This window comes from Macaca nemestrina, chromosome 6 (genome assembly GCF_043159975.1).
Source record: "Macaca nemestrina isolate mMacNem1 chromosome 6, mMacNem.hap1, whole genome shotgun sequence".
Taxonomy (NCBI): domain Eukaryota; kingdom Metazoa; phylum Chordata; class Mammalia; order Primates; family Cercopithecidae; genus Macaca; species Macaca nemestrina.
In genome coordinates, this window is record NC_092130.1 from 35,269,950 (window position 1) to 35,286,751 (window position 16,802).

At 34.6% G+C, this 16,802-nt stretch overlaps 1 long non-coding RNA gene across 4 annotated transcripts in view; it reads right to left on the bottom strand.

The window, feature by feature from the left end:
• The window catches only part of LOC105466938 (uncharacterized), a 109,801-nt gene extending 97,748 nt beyond the window's left edge, over nt 1-12,053 (bottom strand). For 3 of the 4 annotated variants that reach the window (XR_011624610.1, XR_011624609.1, XR_011624611.1), the window contains exon 1: nt 11,928-12,051. This is a non-coding gene — a long non-coding RNA (uncharacterized lncRNA). Of the gene's footprint in view, nt 1-11,927 lie in introns of all 4 variants that reach the window. The other variant, XR_011624612.1, reaches the window with a different exon arrangement.
• Between the last annotated feature and the right edge of the window lie 4,749 nt (nt 12,054-16,802).

Below are 16,802 nucleotides of genomic sequence, written 5' to 3' on the forward strand. Positions count from 1 at the left end.
CTCCCTTCCCTTTCTAGCTTAAGGGTGAACACATCATTGCATTGCCACTCTCAGAATGACTTACATCTCTATTTTTCTCAACCTACTCTATACTCACATAGAAGAGACCATTCATAAAATTATTTTAAATTAGACTTTTTTTTTGGCATCTGTTTCCTGAAATAATTTGACCTGATAGTTTTCTTATTAGGAATTTTTTTCTTTTTTAACAGGTTGGTTTTTATCTCATTGTGATTACTTAGCAAGCTACAAATGTTTATAGTTAATGGCATTTTAAGTATGTTTTGAGTAAATAAAAGTACATATATATTAATAATAGGCACAAATTGAATATTGAATAATCATATATATCTATATATGTATATTTTTTTCTTTTTTTTTTGAGACTGAGTCTTGCTCTGTCGCCCAGGCTGGAGTGCAGTGGCGCCATCTCGGCTCACTGCAAGCTCTGCCTCCTGGGTTCACTCCATTCTCCTGCCTCAGCCTCCCGAGTAGCTGGGACTACAGGCACCCGCCACAATGCCCGGCTAATTTTTTTGTATTTTTAGTAGAGACAGGGTTTCACTGTGTTAGCCAGGATGGTCTCAATCTCCTGACCTCGTGATCCGCCCGCCTTGGCCTCCCAAAGTGCTGGGATTACAGGCCTGAGCCACCACACCGAGCCATAAATTATTTTTATTTATACCAAACTGCTTATCTACCGAGTCTCTTTAAGTATTTGAGTTTGTAACCTGATGTGTTGCATCCCTGGCTTTGAAAGTTCCCAGAAAAGACACAGGTGAGGCAGTTAAAATGCTTGAAAGAAATTTCATTTCCCTTTAGGAAGTCTTGCGCTGCAGGTGAGCTAGTATTCAAAGAACCTCTTTCCGGTGCTTGGCAGGCATGATGCAAATTACTTCTTCCTGTCTCTCTTCCCAGAAAGTCATTCTAAGGCCTAGACAATTAAACCACCATAGAGATTGCCTCTAAAACTCACTTACTGTTTAGGGGCTAAATCTATACATTAACATATACTTTTTTCCATCCACAAGAATTAGGGCCAGCACTTCAGCCCATCGAAAAGTTTAAAAAGGCAGGCAGAGGAAGTCCTTAAATTGTAATGCGCTTTTGGAAAACTGGCCCAATTTGCTGTTTTTACATTTTACTTTGTTTTAGGTAAAATAAAGCTAATCAGGTTTGCTTTTCCATTTTCCAATTCTGCTGTAACACATTTTTTTCCCCAATAAATAAGATACTTGCTTGCAGTAAATTAAATACTTGGAAACTACACCAATTCCTTGAGGATAATTATTGATTGCTACCTTTGCTAATTTTTCTCTATTTTTTTTCTTTTTTCTCTCTTGTTTCAAAGAAGTTCCCGATTCAGTGGAATCTTCTTTCCGAGTATATTTTGTATACTCTGGTAGACACACTCTCCAAACAAAAAATATCAACTACAAAAGGAGGTTTTAGAAATGCTAATACTTATAATTGCATATCTATATATTATATATATAATTATATATATAATTGCATGTATATTATATATACATATATAATTGCACACATATATACACACATGTATATAAAATTGCATGTATACATCTGAGACTGGCTTAAAGAGTAAGTTGGCTAGGATCACAGTTAAATTCATAGCACAGAGGGAGGTAAAGTAGGATGGCTGACTAGAGAAGCCTAAAGCCCATATCCTCCACAAAAAATGATCAAAACAATGAACAAACAACTATATTTAAACTGGGGTGTTTGAAAGAGAGCACTGGGGTACAGCAGGGAGAGAAGAAAAACCTGTGCAACTAAGATACCTTGAGAGGGTGACACATAGAAGAAAATAAAATAGCCTGCCTCTACCACAATGTGTTCTCAGATAAGATTAGCTCAGAACAAGAAGGCACTTCACTCAGTGGGGAAAAAGTAAGCTGAAGGCCCCAGCAATTCTCATTAATGTTGTGGACATCTGCAGTCTTTGCTACTGGAGAATCCTGCAGTCCCCAGAATCCCTGAGCCCAGTTTAAAAAACTTTCCTGTGCCCACGCAACTGCACTGCCCCAGTGAAGGAAACCACATTGTCCTCCCTTTCCCCCATGACCCAAGCTGCAACTGTACAGCACTATCTTGAAACTAGAGCCACAGCTAGAATGCATCCTGCTCTGGGAGCCAGTAGCTACTGCATCTCATTCTAGATGCTATGCTGCCATTATAACATGTTCACACATGATAATGCACCGTTCTCCTGCTAAACTGCTACAGCTTCCTACACCCTCAGAGCAAACTGCCTACAAGGTCCTCTGCCTTACATATCCTAGTGAATGCATCACCCTGATTCTAGCCTCTCAGAGTCTAAGTCCAGCACCCCAGCACTGGAGCCCATAGGGCACCCTGTCCCCAAAGGAACAGATGATCCTGCTCCATAGAGAAGCTGAATCTGAACTAGCTGCAGACACAGTTGGTAGGTTCATCAGTGAAGTGCACTGCTCCCAAGGGAGCCCCAACCTGAGCCAGTGAATCAGCTGCTGTCACCACAGCATCATTGACCTGCTGGGTGAACCACTTCCAAGGAATCCCAAACTCTTTGTAGACCAGACCTAATGTACTTCCACACACTCATCAGCCAGGTATGCCAATTCCAGAGGTGCCCCATCCTGAGCCTGTGGACTGGCTCCCATGTGCCACCAGTACACCCACCAGCCAGGCATGCTGCTTCCAGGTGGTCCCTGCCCAAAGCAATGGGACCAGTCACACTAACTCTTGTAGTCTAGACCACTAAGGCACTCACAGGTCTCACTGAGTTGACTACAGCTGAAAAAACTGCATGGAAATTACACTATTACATCCAGCTGGACCCAAAGCCAACATACCCTACCAAACTGATACCTTAAGACACATTTGCAGGTAAAAGTCTTTTTTTTTTTTGAAAGCCACTTTATATAATGAAAAAGTGACCAGTTAATCAGATGCAAAGATATCAACACAGGGACACAAGAAACATTGAAAGGCAAAGAAATATGACACTGCCTAATAAGCAAAATAATTCTCCAGTAACTGATTTCAAATAAATAAAGATTGTGAATTTCCTGAAAAGGAATTCAAAAATAATTATAATTATTTTAAGAAAACTCAGAAAGACGCCAGAGAATACAGATAGACAATTCAAAAATGTCAGAAAAAGAATTAATGACCTAAAATAAATTTAAAAGTGAGATAGATCTAAAAAATTTGAATGGAAGAAATCAAATGAAATAAAATATAATAGCTTCAACAGCAGACTAGGTCAAACAGAAGAAATAATTTCTGAACCTGAAGACAGGTCTTTTAAAATAATTGACTCAAAGGAAAAGACAAAAAAATAAAGAATGAAAGAATAAATAAAGCTTAAGCAAACAAATGTTGGCAGTATAGGAGTTTCAGAGGGAGGAGACAGAAAAAGGAGAAAGGCACGGAAAGCTTATTTAACAAAGTAAGTTAAAAGCTCCCCAATTACTGAGAGAGATAGAGATATCTGAATCCACGAGTCTCAAAGGACACATTATAGATTCAACCCAAAGAGGTTCTCTTTAGGCATATTATAATAAAACTGTCCAAAGTGAGAGACAAAAAGAATTCTAAAAGTAGTAAGAGAAAAGCATCAAGTCTCGTGTAAGGGAATTCCCAGCAGACAATTAGCAGATCTCTCAGCAGAAACCTTGTAGGCTATGAGAGAGTATAATATATTCAGAGAACTGAAACAAGAAGAAGAAGAAAACTTTCAGCCAAGAATACTATGCCAAGGAAAGCCATCCTTCAGTAACTAAGGAGAAATTAAGTTTTTCCCCCAAACATAAGCTGAGGAAATTTATCACCACACAACTGCTTTTACAAGAAATGTGTAAGAGAGTATTTCAGTCTGCAGCAAAAGAATAGTAACTACTAACATGAAAACATATGACAGTATAATCCTCACTATTAGAGATAAACTCATAATCAAATTCACTAATTAATGAAATGGTGGCAAATAATCTTCTTAATCTTCAGTTTGAAGGTTAAAAGTCAAAATGATCAACAATGATTATATCTACAATAAGTTGTTAAGGGACTCACACAATATAAATCTAAATTAAGGCAACAAAATTATAAATCTGGGTAAAGGAAAAAATCTAACGTAACTGTATACAACCAAAGTTAAGTTGTTATTAGTTTAGGATACTCATTATAACTTTAAAATTTTTATGTAAGACCCACTGTATCTGCAAAGAAAATAATCACAACACATACACAACGAAAAAAAGAAAAGAAAAATAAAATCTTATTACCATAGGAAACCACCAAACCAAAAAGAGAAATAATAAAAGAGGAAGAATGAAACAAATTATCTACAAAACCAGGAAACATATAGGAGTAAGTTGTTAATTACTAATAATAACCTTGAATGTTAATGAATTAAATTCTCCAATTAAAAGATATATAGAGAGTTGCCAAATGGATAAAAATCCAAGATCTATATACTACCTACAAAAACTCCCCTCACCTACAAAGACACACATACACTGAAAGTGAAGGAATGAAAAATAGCACTTTATGCAACTGGAAACCAAAAGACAGCAGGAGCAGCTACACTTACATCAGCTAAGTTTTAAGTTAAAAACTATAAAAGGAGACAAAAAGTAATTCTATAAATATAAAGGGGTCAATTCAACAAGCAGTTATGATCATTGTAAACACATGCACTTAACATTGGAATACCCAAATGTATAAGCAATTATTAGATATAAAAGAGATACAATACAATACATTCTATTCTATCTAGTGATTTGCATATGTTTAACCATCCTTCATTCCTGGGATGGATCTCACTTGATCATAGTGGATGATATCGCCAATGTGCTGTTGAATTTCGTTTGCTACTATTTTGCTGAGTATTTTTGCATTTATGTTTATCAAGAATATTGGAAGGCTGGGTGCTGGGTGACTTCAATACTCCCCTCTCAGCAGTGGATGGATCATTTAGACAACAATTAAATAAACATCAGCTAATAACCACACAATAAACCAAATAAACGTGATAGACATTTACAGAACATTTAACCCAACAACTGCAGGATACACATTCTTCTCGTCACCACAAGAAACATTATCCAGGAGCGATCATAAGTAAGGCCACAAAACAAGCCTTAACAAATTTAAGAGAATCAAAATATTTTTAAGTCTGTTTCTTGACCACAATAATATAAAACTAGAAATCAACAAAAGGAGGAAATTTCAAAAGTTACAAATACATGGAAATTAAACAATGTGCTTCTGAATAATTGATTGGTCAATGAAGAAATTTAAAGAGAAATTTAAAAATTTCTTGAGACAAATGAAGATAGAAATACAATGTACCAAAGCTTTTGGGATACATCAAAAGCAGTTTTAAAAAAAGGTTATAGCAATAAACACCTGCACCATAAAAGAATAAAGATCTCAAATAACCTGATATGTACCTCAAGAAACTAGAAAAATAAGAACAAACTAACCACAAGATTAAGAAAGGAGAGAAAATACTAAGGATATGAGCAAAAATGATGAGACAAAAAGAATCAATGAAACAAAGAATTGCTTTTTGAAAAAATAAAATTGACAACCCTTTAGCCAAGCCAACTAAGGAAAAAGAGAAAGACTAAAACATTCAGATGAAAAAAGAAATCACAGAACACAAAGGATTATGAGACCATTTTGAATCATCATATGCCAACAAAATGGATGACCTAGAAGAAATGGAAAATGGAAATGGAAAAAATCCTGAACATGTATAACCCTTCTAAATTGGAGAATGAATGAACAGAAAACTGAATAGACCAATAACAAGTAAGGACATTGAATCAGTAACAAAATGTCTTCTGCTGGTGGAAAGTTTAGTGCTTGATGGCTTTACTGCTGAATTCTATCGTACATTTAAGGAAGAACCCATACCAGTTCTTCTCAAACTGCTTAAGAAAATTAATGAGGAAGAAATACTTCCAGACTCATTCTAAGAGGCCCTCATTATCCTGATAACAAACCAGAAAAGGACAGAAAAACCGTTAAAAAAATAAGAAAACTGGCTGGGCTCGGTGTCTCAGGCCTGTAATTCCAGCACTTTGGGAGGCCGAGGCGGGCAGATCACGAGGTCAGGAGATCGAGACCATCCTGGCTAACACGGTGAAACCCCGTCTCTACTAAAAATACAAAAATTAGCCGGGCGTGGTGGCGGGTGCCTGTAGTCCCAGTTATTCGGGAGGCTGAGGCAGGAGAATGGCATGAACCCGGGAGGTGGAGGTTGCAGTGAGCCGAGATCTCCCCACTGCAATCCAGCCTTTGAGACAGAGTGAGACTTTGTCTCAAAACAAAACAAAACAAAACAAAAAACTACATGCCAATACTATTTTTTGTTTGTTTTTTAATTTAATTTTATTTTTTGTAGAAGTAGGGGCCTTCCTATAAAATCATACTGGTCTTGAACTTCTGGGCTTAAGCAATCCTCATGCCTCAGCCTCCTGGAGTGCTGACATTACATGTGTGAGCCACAGCACCCGGCCGTCCAATATTCTTGACGCACATAGATGCAAAAATACTCAACAAAATAATAGCAAACTAAATTCAACAGCACACTGAAAAGATCATCTACTGTGATCAAGTAAGATTCATCTCAGGAATGCAGATGGTTAAACATATGCAAATCAGCAAACATGACACATCACATTAACAGAATGAAAGAAAAAATCATATGAACATTTCAATAAAGGCAGAAAATGCATCTGATAAAATGCAACTTCTTTTTATGATAAAGATTCTCAACAAGTATAGAAAGTATAGCTCAACACAATAAAGGCCCTATATGACAAACCTACATCTAATACTATACTAAACAGAAAAAAATTGAAAGCTTTTTTTTCTAAGGTCCAGAATAAGACAAAGAAGGTTCCTTTCACCACTTCTATTGAACACACTACTCGAAATCCAAGTCTGAGCAATCAGGCTAAAAATTGAAAGAAATCAAAGCCATCCAAATTGAAAGGAGAAAGTTAAACCATTCTTGTTTGCAAATGGCATGATCATATATATATATATATATGATCATGGGTTATATATATATATATAGGGTTATATATATATATATATATATAACCCTAAAGACTCTACAAAAACAAAACAACCAAAAAAAAAAAAAAAGCTTGTCAGAACTAATAAACTAAGTTAAGTTACAGGATAAAAACCAACACACAAATATTCATTGCATTTTTATATGCAAATAGTGAACTATCTGAAAAAGTAATTGAGAAAACAATTCCATCTAGAATTACTGAGAAGTAATAAGACATCTAATGAGAAATTTAACCAAGGATGCGAAAGATCTCTACAATAAAACCCATAAAATAAGAAAAAAGCTGAAGAGAACACAAATGGAAAGATCTCTGTTTTCATTAATTGGAAGAATTGATACTGTTAAAATGTCCTTAATATCCAAAGAATTCTTGAGATTCTATGCAATGTCCATCAAAATATCAAATATCAATGACATTCTTCACAGAAAGAAAAAAATCCTGAAATTGGTGAGGAACTACAAAAGATCCAGAATAGCTAAAGCAATCTTGAGCAAAACAAAACAAAACAAAAAACCAAAGCTGGAAGCATTGCGATACCTGACTTCAAAGTATACAACAAAGCAAGAATAAACAAAATAACATGGTATTGGCATAAAAACAGACTCATCGATGAATGGAACAGAATAGATATCCCAGAAATAAAGCTAGGTATTTACAGCCAACTGATTTTCTACGAAAGTGACAAGAACATGCATTGGGAAAAGAACAGTCTCTTCAATAAATGGTGCTGGAAAAATTCACATGTAGGAGAATAAAGCTGAACCCCTATCTTTCACCATATACAAAAATCAACTTGGAATGAATTTGAGACTTAAATGTAAGTCCACAATACTATAAAACTACTAGAAGAAAACACGGAGGAAAGGCTTCATGACATTGGACTGGGGAAAGATTTTTTTTTTTTTTTTTGAGATGGAGTCTTGCTCTGTCGCCCAGGCTGGAGTGCAGTGGTGCAATCTCGGCTCACTGCAATCTCCGCCTCCCGGGTTCACTCCATTCTCCTTCCTCAGCCTCTGGAGTAGCTGGGACTACAGGTGCCTGCCACCACGTCTGGCTAATTTTTTGTATTTTTAGTAGAGACGGGGTTTCACCATGTTAGCCAGGATGGTCTCGATCTCCTGACCTCGTGATCTGCCCGCCTGAGCCTCCCAAAGTGCTGGAGTTACAGGCATGAGTCACTGTGCCCGGCCGGGCAAAGATTTTTAAATTAACACTTTGAAAATGCAGGCAACAAAACTAAAAATAGACAAATGGGATTACATTAAACTAGAAAGCTTTTGCACAGCAAAAAGAAACAATAAAGTGAAGAGACAACCTAGCAAATAGAAGAAAATATCTGCAAATGATACATCTGACAAGGGGTTAATATGTAAAATATATAAGAAACTCAAGTCAATAGCCAAAAAAAGGAAAAGAAAAATAATACAATTACAAGATGTGCAAAGGAACTTAATGGACATTTCTCTAAGATATACAAATGGCCAACAGGTATATGAAAAAATGCTCAACATCACTTATCACTAGGGAAATGCAAATCAAAACCACAATGAGACATAATCTTACTCCAGTTAGAATGTCTGTTACCAAAAAGACAACAGATAACAAGTGTTGGCTAGGATGTGGAGAGAAGAGAACTCTTAAACACCATTGGTGGGAATGTAAATTAGTAAGTCATTACAAAAAATAGTGTAGTGATTCCTCAAAAAATTAAAAGTAGAACTACCATATGAACCAGCAATCTCACTATGGGGTATACATCCAAAGGAAGTTAAATCAGTAAGTCAACGAGATATCTGCTCCCACATGTTTATTGCAGCACTATGTACAATAGCCGAGATATATAATCAACCTAAATGTCTGCTAACAGATGAATAAAGAAAATATGATATAATGGAATTCTAAGCAGTCTTACAATTCCATTATGCCATAATGGAATGTTAAGCATTGTAAAAATGCTTAGTATTACAATGCAACAGATGAATGAATAAAGAAAATATGGTAAAATGGAATACTAAACAGTCTTCAGAATGAAATCAAACAACATGGATGAACTTGGAAGACATTATGTTAAGTGAAGCCAAACATAGAAAGACAAATACTGCATAATCTCACTCAAAAGTGGAAACTAAAAAGTTGATCACATAGAAGTAGAAAATAGAACAGTATATACCAGAGACTGGAGAGGGTAGAGGGAAGGAGGAAAAGAAGAGAGACTGATTAACAAGTACAAAGTTACAATTTGATAGAAGGAATAATTTATAGTGTTCTATTGCACAGTAGGGAACTATAGTTAACAATAATGTGTTGAATAATTCAAAATACCTAAAAGAGAGGAATTCAAATGTTCTCACTACAAAGAAATAGTGATAGATGTGCTAATCATCCTGATTTCATCACTACAGTGTATACACATATTGAAACATTGCACAGTATCCCACAAATATATACAACTATTTTATATCAATTAAGATGTTTAAAAACTCAAACACAGCAATAATAGTAATTATAATAAAATAATAGCTACCTATATGACACAGTTACTATATGCCAGCAAACATGCTACACAACTTGCATGATGTATTTGATTTTATCCTTGCAAGTACCCTTTGATGTAGTTGCAGTACTTATTTCAATTACAGAGGTCACACAATTGAAAGTACAGAACTCGGCAGAAACCAAGCCCAGGTTTGTCTGAGTACACAGCTCTAGTTCTCAATAACCGCACTGTGCCTCTAAGTCTAAGGCATAGCAATGCCTTAAAACGTAGCAGCTAACTTGTCTTAAGACTGCCTTTCCTTCTCCCCCTAAGTGTAGTATGTTCTCTGAAGTTTCTGATGTGTAGTGCTAAGACACCATTTTACTGAAGAAAATGTTTCAGAGGCCATTTTTCCTTATTTTGCCAAGATTAAAGGACTTGGGGAAAAAAAGGATTTGATTGATGGCAAAGGAATTATACAGATAATGGATGATAGGAAGATGTATTCTGATTTTAGCTTTTTCAAGTTAGTTTCATAATATTTTAGGTATTGCCAATCAAGAGATTAGTAATGGTAATTAAAAATATTTAAACAATGATGGTGACTAAATTATTGGGCTGAAAAGCACAAGAAGTATATTTCTAATCCCTTTTGTTTTTAATTTGGATCCCTCCCAAGTGGAAGTTGTTCAATAAGCACTAAGCACTCACTATGAGCCAGTGATGATCATGACTAGGTATGTAAACATAAAACATGCATGTTCTTTTGCCCCGAATAGGTTCATTTGCAGCCCATGTGACTACATTATGAGAATAATTTGACAAGATCTGCAAGACATCTTGACAAATTTAATATTTGTGGTTGCAACCATTCTGAAGCACTGAAATTCACAGACCAGGATAATTTATTATTTTGCATAAGCATGGATCGAATTGCTCAGGCTTCGGGGTTGATGTGAAAAAAGAAACAGATCATTAATCAGCAAAGCTGATATCTTAGTATCTATATCTCATCATGGCCCTAATGCCACATGAAGTGACAAAAACTTTATATATGAAAAAAAAAGTCTAACTGTAGTGCTTATAATGAGTGTGAGGAGCAAGTGAAGCAGTCTAAAAAAAATGCTGGTTCTTTATAGAATATAGAAATGTTGGATAATTTAAGAAGTAGCATGTCAAATCCCTTTATGAGTTGTGATATATGACAGGATTGTGCCACAAGCTTTATATAAGTGGCTTTCAGTGTTTTTAAAAATCCATGACCCATCTAAAAATAATTGCTCCTTTTTACAATCTTATGCACACACACACACACACGCACGCACACGCACACATATCCACCACTGAAACAAAACTTCCATAATCCAATACTTTATGTCATATACTCTGATATTTTATTAATTTTTTTCTCTTTTTCTATTTCATTTTAAAATGCTGTTTGTGACCTACTAAACTGACTTTATGATTCACTAATGGTTTGTAACTCCTAGCATGAAAAGCACTGCTCTATATTAATAATATGAATGAATAACTGAGTGAGTAAGTCAGTTGATGAAGCTGCTTCAGATGGTGGTCCAGCTAGAATTTATTTTAATAGTACTGTAAATTACTTTAATCCTGTGTTTATAGAATCTTTAAAAGTCTTATAGGGTAACTTAATTTTTTTCATTTATTCTTCAGTGTACTTAATGGGAAAAATTATATAATGCAATAATATTTGTGAATACAGGGGTTTGCGGAGCTCTTGGGTGGAAGTAAAGTATAAGCTCTATAAGTAAAATGCCTGAGGAGTAAAGATGAGTGAAGAACTGTTTGAGTGAGTGTTCTAGAAAAGTACATTTGATATGACTTTGAAAGATCAGTAGTGTTTGACAGGTAGAGTTCAGAAAAGGGCAGTTCACTCTGGAAGGGTGTGGTTTGCTTGGGAGATAAGTGAGAAAGAAGTTGTATCTAAGAGTCATACAGGAAGGTAGAGTGGGGACTGGTTAGATGAGATTAAAGTATACCAAACAGCAGCATCAGATCCTAGTCACTTATTTTACATGATGAAACTTGAAAGTCTCTTCCATTGAGTTAATGGACCATTTTCAAAGAAATTGATTATTTTATCACAACTTTAACAGAACAGGATTCCAGAATATCTTTGGGTTTTTTAGTGGAACTCAGGAAATAAATGGTAGAAGAAAATTTGTAAGATTATTTGTTCTAGGCAGCAAGCTCCATAAAGGTAGGGTCCTCAGTTTGATTTGTTCATATTTTCTAGCAACTAGAACACTGCTTGGAGCATAGTAGGTGTTTGAGATATTTTCTAAATGAATGAATCGAGTGAATAGGTAAAGAAGGGCACAGGTTACCTTGGTGATGCCTCTTGAACTCTTCTTTCCTAAGGTCTTTTGTCCAATGATGTAGTTCTTTAGAGAGCTTGCGTTGATTATAACCCTAATACTATTCAAATTCGGTGCTCTCTTTCTGTCTTCTTCCCCTGCTGATCTGTTCTTAGTCTCATAAACACTTATTATAATATTCTGTCTTTGTCATTCCTGTTCTCTTAGAATGTCGCCTTTCTCTACAGTCTTTTATGTATCTTAGCTAGCATTCCTGGTGCTCCAAATGAAATTGGCTTTTCCATGAAGCCTTACTTGGGATACTTTAGCTTTTATAGTACCCTTGATTCTTTTCTCACTACTTATTAAATAATTAAATAAAATTAATTTAGTGAGTGTTGAATTGATAATTTAATAAATATATAGTTAAGATCTAAAAGATGAATAAAAGTAGACGACATTAACAAAACAATTATATAGAATCTTATTTCTTAAACACTGTTGACATTTTGTTGCTTGAAGTTCAAGACATTTAATATGTTTATATCGATGAATTTATACTACATACATATATATGGGTATATATATGAATATATAAATATATATGGATATAAATTGGAATCAGAAGATATATCCATCTTTTATAATGTTTTTTATTTAATAAAATGTTTCTCCTTATTTTCCTGAATATTTCTTAAGAACATCACTTTAATGTCTATAGAGTATTTCATTATATTTGAACATATGTTTAATTAACTTTTTAATTTCAAGTGGGACATTTGGGTTGTTTCCAATTTTTTTCTCTTAAAAAAATTCTTTAGTAGACATCCTTATAGTCAAAACTTTATATATATAGTTTTTTACATAAGTAAATAGAAGTGAAATTAGTTGGAAAAAGGGTATAATCATTTTGAATAGTACTGCTACATATAACTAAAGGCAAGTTGCCCCCATCATCCCCACACATTATTGCAGTTTACATTCTAAGCAGATTATGAATGCTTAGTACTCTCAGTGTTAGCATGCTTTGGGGCTTAGTAATGTAAGCGCTGAAAAAATGTCATTAACATTGAGTATGAATTGTTTTTTAACAGGTGGGCTCTAACATGATTGCATATATCTATTGTCCATTTTTCTTTCTTTTGAAACTGTTTGTTCATAGCCTTTATTTTTCAACTCAGATGTTAATCATTTGCTTTTAAAGAGACGTTAGTTTTTATGTGTCCTCTAATCTTCCATAGCACTTGTCTACATGCTCATATAATGTGGACTGTATTGTTTATATATTGTGTGTATATATATACACACACACACGTACAAACACACACACATGCACACACACACACCCCAACTACACCAACTGTGTATTGATACAACAACTGTGGGATTCTGGGCAAAAATAGTCTTATTTTTCTTTAACTCTTATTCTTTAAGGAGCTCTGTGGGTAAATGAAAAAGTCATGCACTGTGGAATTCACTAGAGCTAAGATAAAAACAAAAACAAAAACACAACAACAGCATTTTACTTGAACAGGTTCCTAAGTCTTAAACCTTAGTTTCTTCCTCCTGAATAAAGAGGGTAAATAATATTTTTTCTTCAGAAGGTGGTAAAGAGTAGATAAAACAATTTATGTAAGGCCCTAGCAGAGCGAGCAGCACATGATGGAAAGTCACGAATATGAACAACCATTATTCTTCTTATTTGGTTTTTGCTTAGCTTTTATCACAATATTTTGGAAACACACTAGGTGCTTAATAAACATAATATGTAAGAATAACAACAAGAACCAATTCTATTGGCTGTTGTTAACAGAGCCAACAGTGAAATAGTGAAAACAGTGTTTATTAATTTGTTTTCCAATATAATACTTAGCAAACTTTAGATCAAACTTTTGTTTCTCCCCTTTTAAATACATTTCATTTCCATTTCATTTAAGGTGTAAATAGTGGTAGACATAACAAATTTTCAATTCTCATGCCCAGGCTGCAGGTGGGCATTTTACAAGTCACTTCTTCCCACTCTTAGTAAACCAAGAATAACTAAAAAAAAAAAAAAAAAAAAAAAAAAAAAAAAAAGTACTTCTGCGTCTGAGTCCTTTCCCACTCGAAATTCATGGCATCTGCACTGGTAGATACTTGAATGGCTTTTCTAAGATAAGGTTGTGGAATGACCTAGTCCAAGCAATTCCATACCTCAATTTGGAATTCTGTTTCAAGGACTGAGTTAGTCAATAGATGTTTGTGACACTGTCTCTTTAATGAAAGCTGCTATTTTGCTCTAACTTTCATCAAGCACGTAATGCTTAGAATCACTTTGATTGGGCTCTTTTTGCCGCATCTTGTTTTGTAGCACCATCACTTAAAGAGCCAGGGAAATTTGGAGACTGCTTTCCCGGGAAGCTAAACCATTTCTTAAAACTGCAGGGAAAGTTTTCTCCTTGGATTGATAATGGCTTTGAAGACATAAAATCAAACATTTTGCTTTTATTTATTCCTTTATTTATCCTGCTGGGCCTGCACGACAAAAAGACCTTATGAAATCTATTTTTAATTATTTCCCAATCCCTGTTTACATTAGAGGGAATCACTCCCGTTCAGCTGACATTCTTTCTCTTGATTCTTCTGCCTTCTCATTCTGTGTCACCTATTCTGGCCAGAAGCTACTATAAATCCATAAATAATGCCACTTTTTCTAGATTCTTATTGATCTAGACATAGTTAAACTTCACTGTGTGTCCACTGGTCCCCAATCATTTTCTCATCAATAAGATCTTCTTCTGAATCCTCTACCGCTTCCTTCATGTGTAAAGATAAAGTGGAAGATAAATGACCCTTGCCTAGCTATTTCTCTCTTCAATTTTCTGACAGTTTTCAGAGACAGACAGCTTTCTATTTTCTTTACCATTTTTCCTTCTTAGGAGGAAAATCAGAAATAAATTCTGTCATCTGAGACGTTGCTGACCATTTTCTTGCCCTTCTTTTCATCCATATTTCACTTTCATTAGGTTTTTTAGACTTTAATCTTCTAACATAAAGTTCTCTCACGGTGTCTTTTCTCACATCACTTTTATTGGGGTATCATTTACCTACTGCAGAACTTCTTTTCTAATAATTTTGAGACAAAGTTAAATGGAGGAATAAGAGAAAAAATATCTTTTTCTTCATATATTTTCTATTCCCACTTGTTATTTGCTTCTTTGTTGAAAATAAAACTTAACTCTGATATTTGTGGGTTTTTTTAAGATTTTTTTTTTACATTGTTTCTTACCAACTTTTTGTTTTCTTTCACACTGGATCAACCCTTTTTTGGTCTAGGATATGCCTTGCTCTCTGGTAAACATGTATTTATTTATATTTTATTATTGTACCTCAGATTATTATTATTAATTATTAAAGCTCAGATTTTGGAAGCACAATAAATTTATAAACATCTAAGAATTTGTCATGGAAATATTTGATACAGTATTAGCCAATACCTAGCAAACTGAGAATCTAAGACAATGAGCATAGCACAATAATAGACAAAGGGCGAAATTAAATTATTGTACAATATGCATTATAGTCTAATTAAAATACATACTAGGAATTGTTCTTATAGATAGAAGAAGGATGGTAACTAGAAAACATTGATTTTACAGGATACTAAATTAAAAATATTTCTAGGCTTAGTGAATAACTGGCTCCATATGTATGCCTACAAAACCATAGGAGGAAAGTTGAATATATGTAGTAGGATTCATTATTTCATTAAATAAGAAACTGTGTATAGAATACCTGCTAGTGCTGGAGTCTGATTTTAGGGACTAGCATTACAATTAATTAAGACTGACAAATTTTGCATACTAGAATTGTACTGTCAAATATAAAAGACATTACTCACTTGTAGCTATTAAAATTAATTAGAATTAAATAAAATTAAAAATTGAATCCCTTAGTTGCATTAGCCAAATTTCAAGTGCTCAGTAGTCACGTGTGACTAGTGTCTATTTTGTTGGACAGAAAAGATACAGGGCATTTTCAACATAAGAAATGTTCTATTGAAAGAGGCTGTGTTTAAGACCATGTTTTTTATTTTTGATTATAAATAATCTTAAACATATAGAAAAGAATATTATAAACATCCATGTTAATTACTATGGAGATAAAATACATGTTGCTATTTGCCATATGTTTTAGTGGACTCTTTAAAAAATAAGAAATAAAACGTTACAAATATGAAAATCCATATACCTCCCCTCTCTCCCCCTTCACTCCCTAAAGGTAACCATTATCCTGAAGATGATGTGAATCACTCATAAGCATGTTTTTGAACTTTTATGACATAGAGATATATTGATAAACAATTATTTTGTACTTTGTAATGTTTATATAAATGGCATCAGCTATTCTCAACTTCCTGTTCTCTGGTTGTGGTTTCCATTTAACATTTTATTTTGAGATATAATTCTATATCTTCATTTATTTGCTCTATAGTATTTTCTGTAAAAGACATCCACCGTGGTGTATCCATCTTTTTTTTTTTTTTTTTTTTTTTTTTTTGAGGCAGAGTTTCACTCTTGTTGCCCATGCTGGAGTGCAATGGCATGATCTTGGCTCACTGCAACCTCCACCTCCTGGGCTCAAGTGATTCTCCTGCCTCAGCCTCCCAAGTAGCTGGGATTACAGGCGCCCACCACCATGCCCGGATAATTTTTTTTTTTTTTTTTTTGTATTTTTAGTAGAGACGGTGTTTCACAATGTTAGCCAGGCTGGTCTTGAACTCCTGACCTCAGGTGATCTGCCCACCTCAGCCTCCCAAAGTGTTGGGATTACAGGCGTGAGCCACCACGCCTGGCCCCATACCCATCCATTTTCTCAATGAGAAACTATTTTAGGAGCTTTGCAAGTGAAGTCTACAATCTAAAC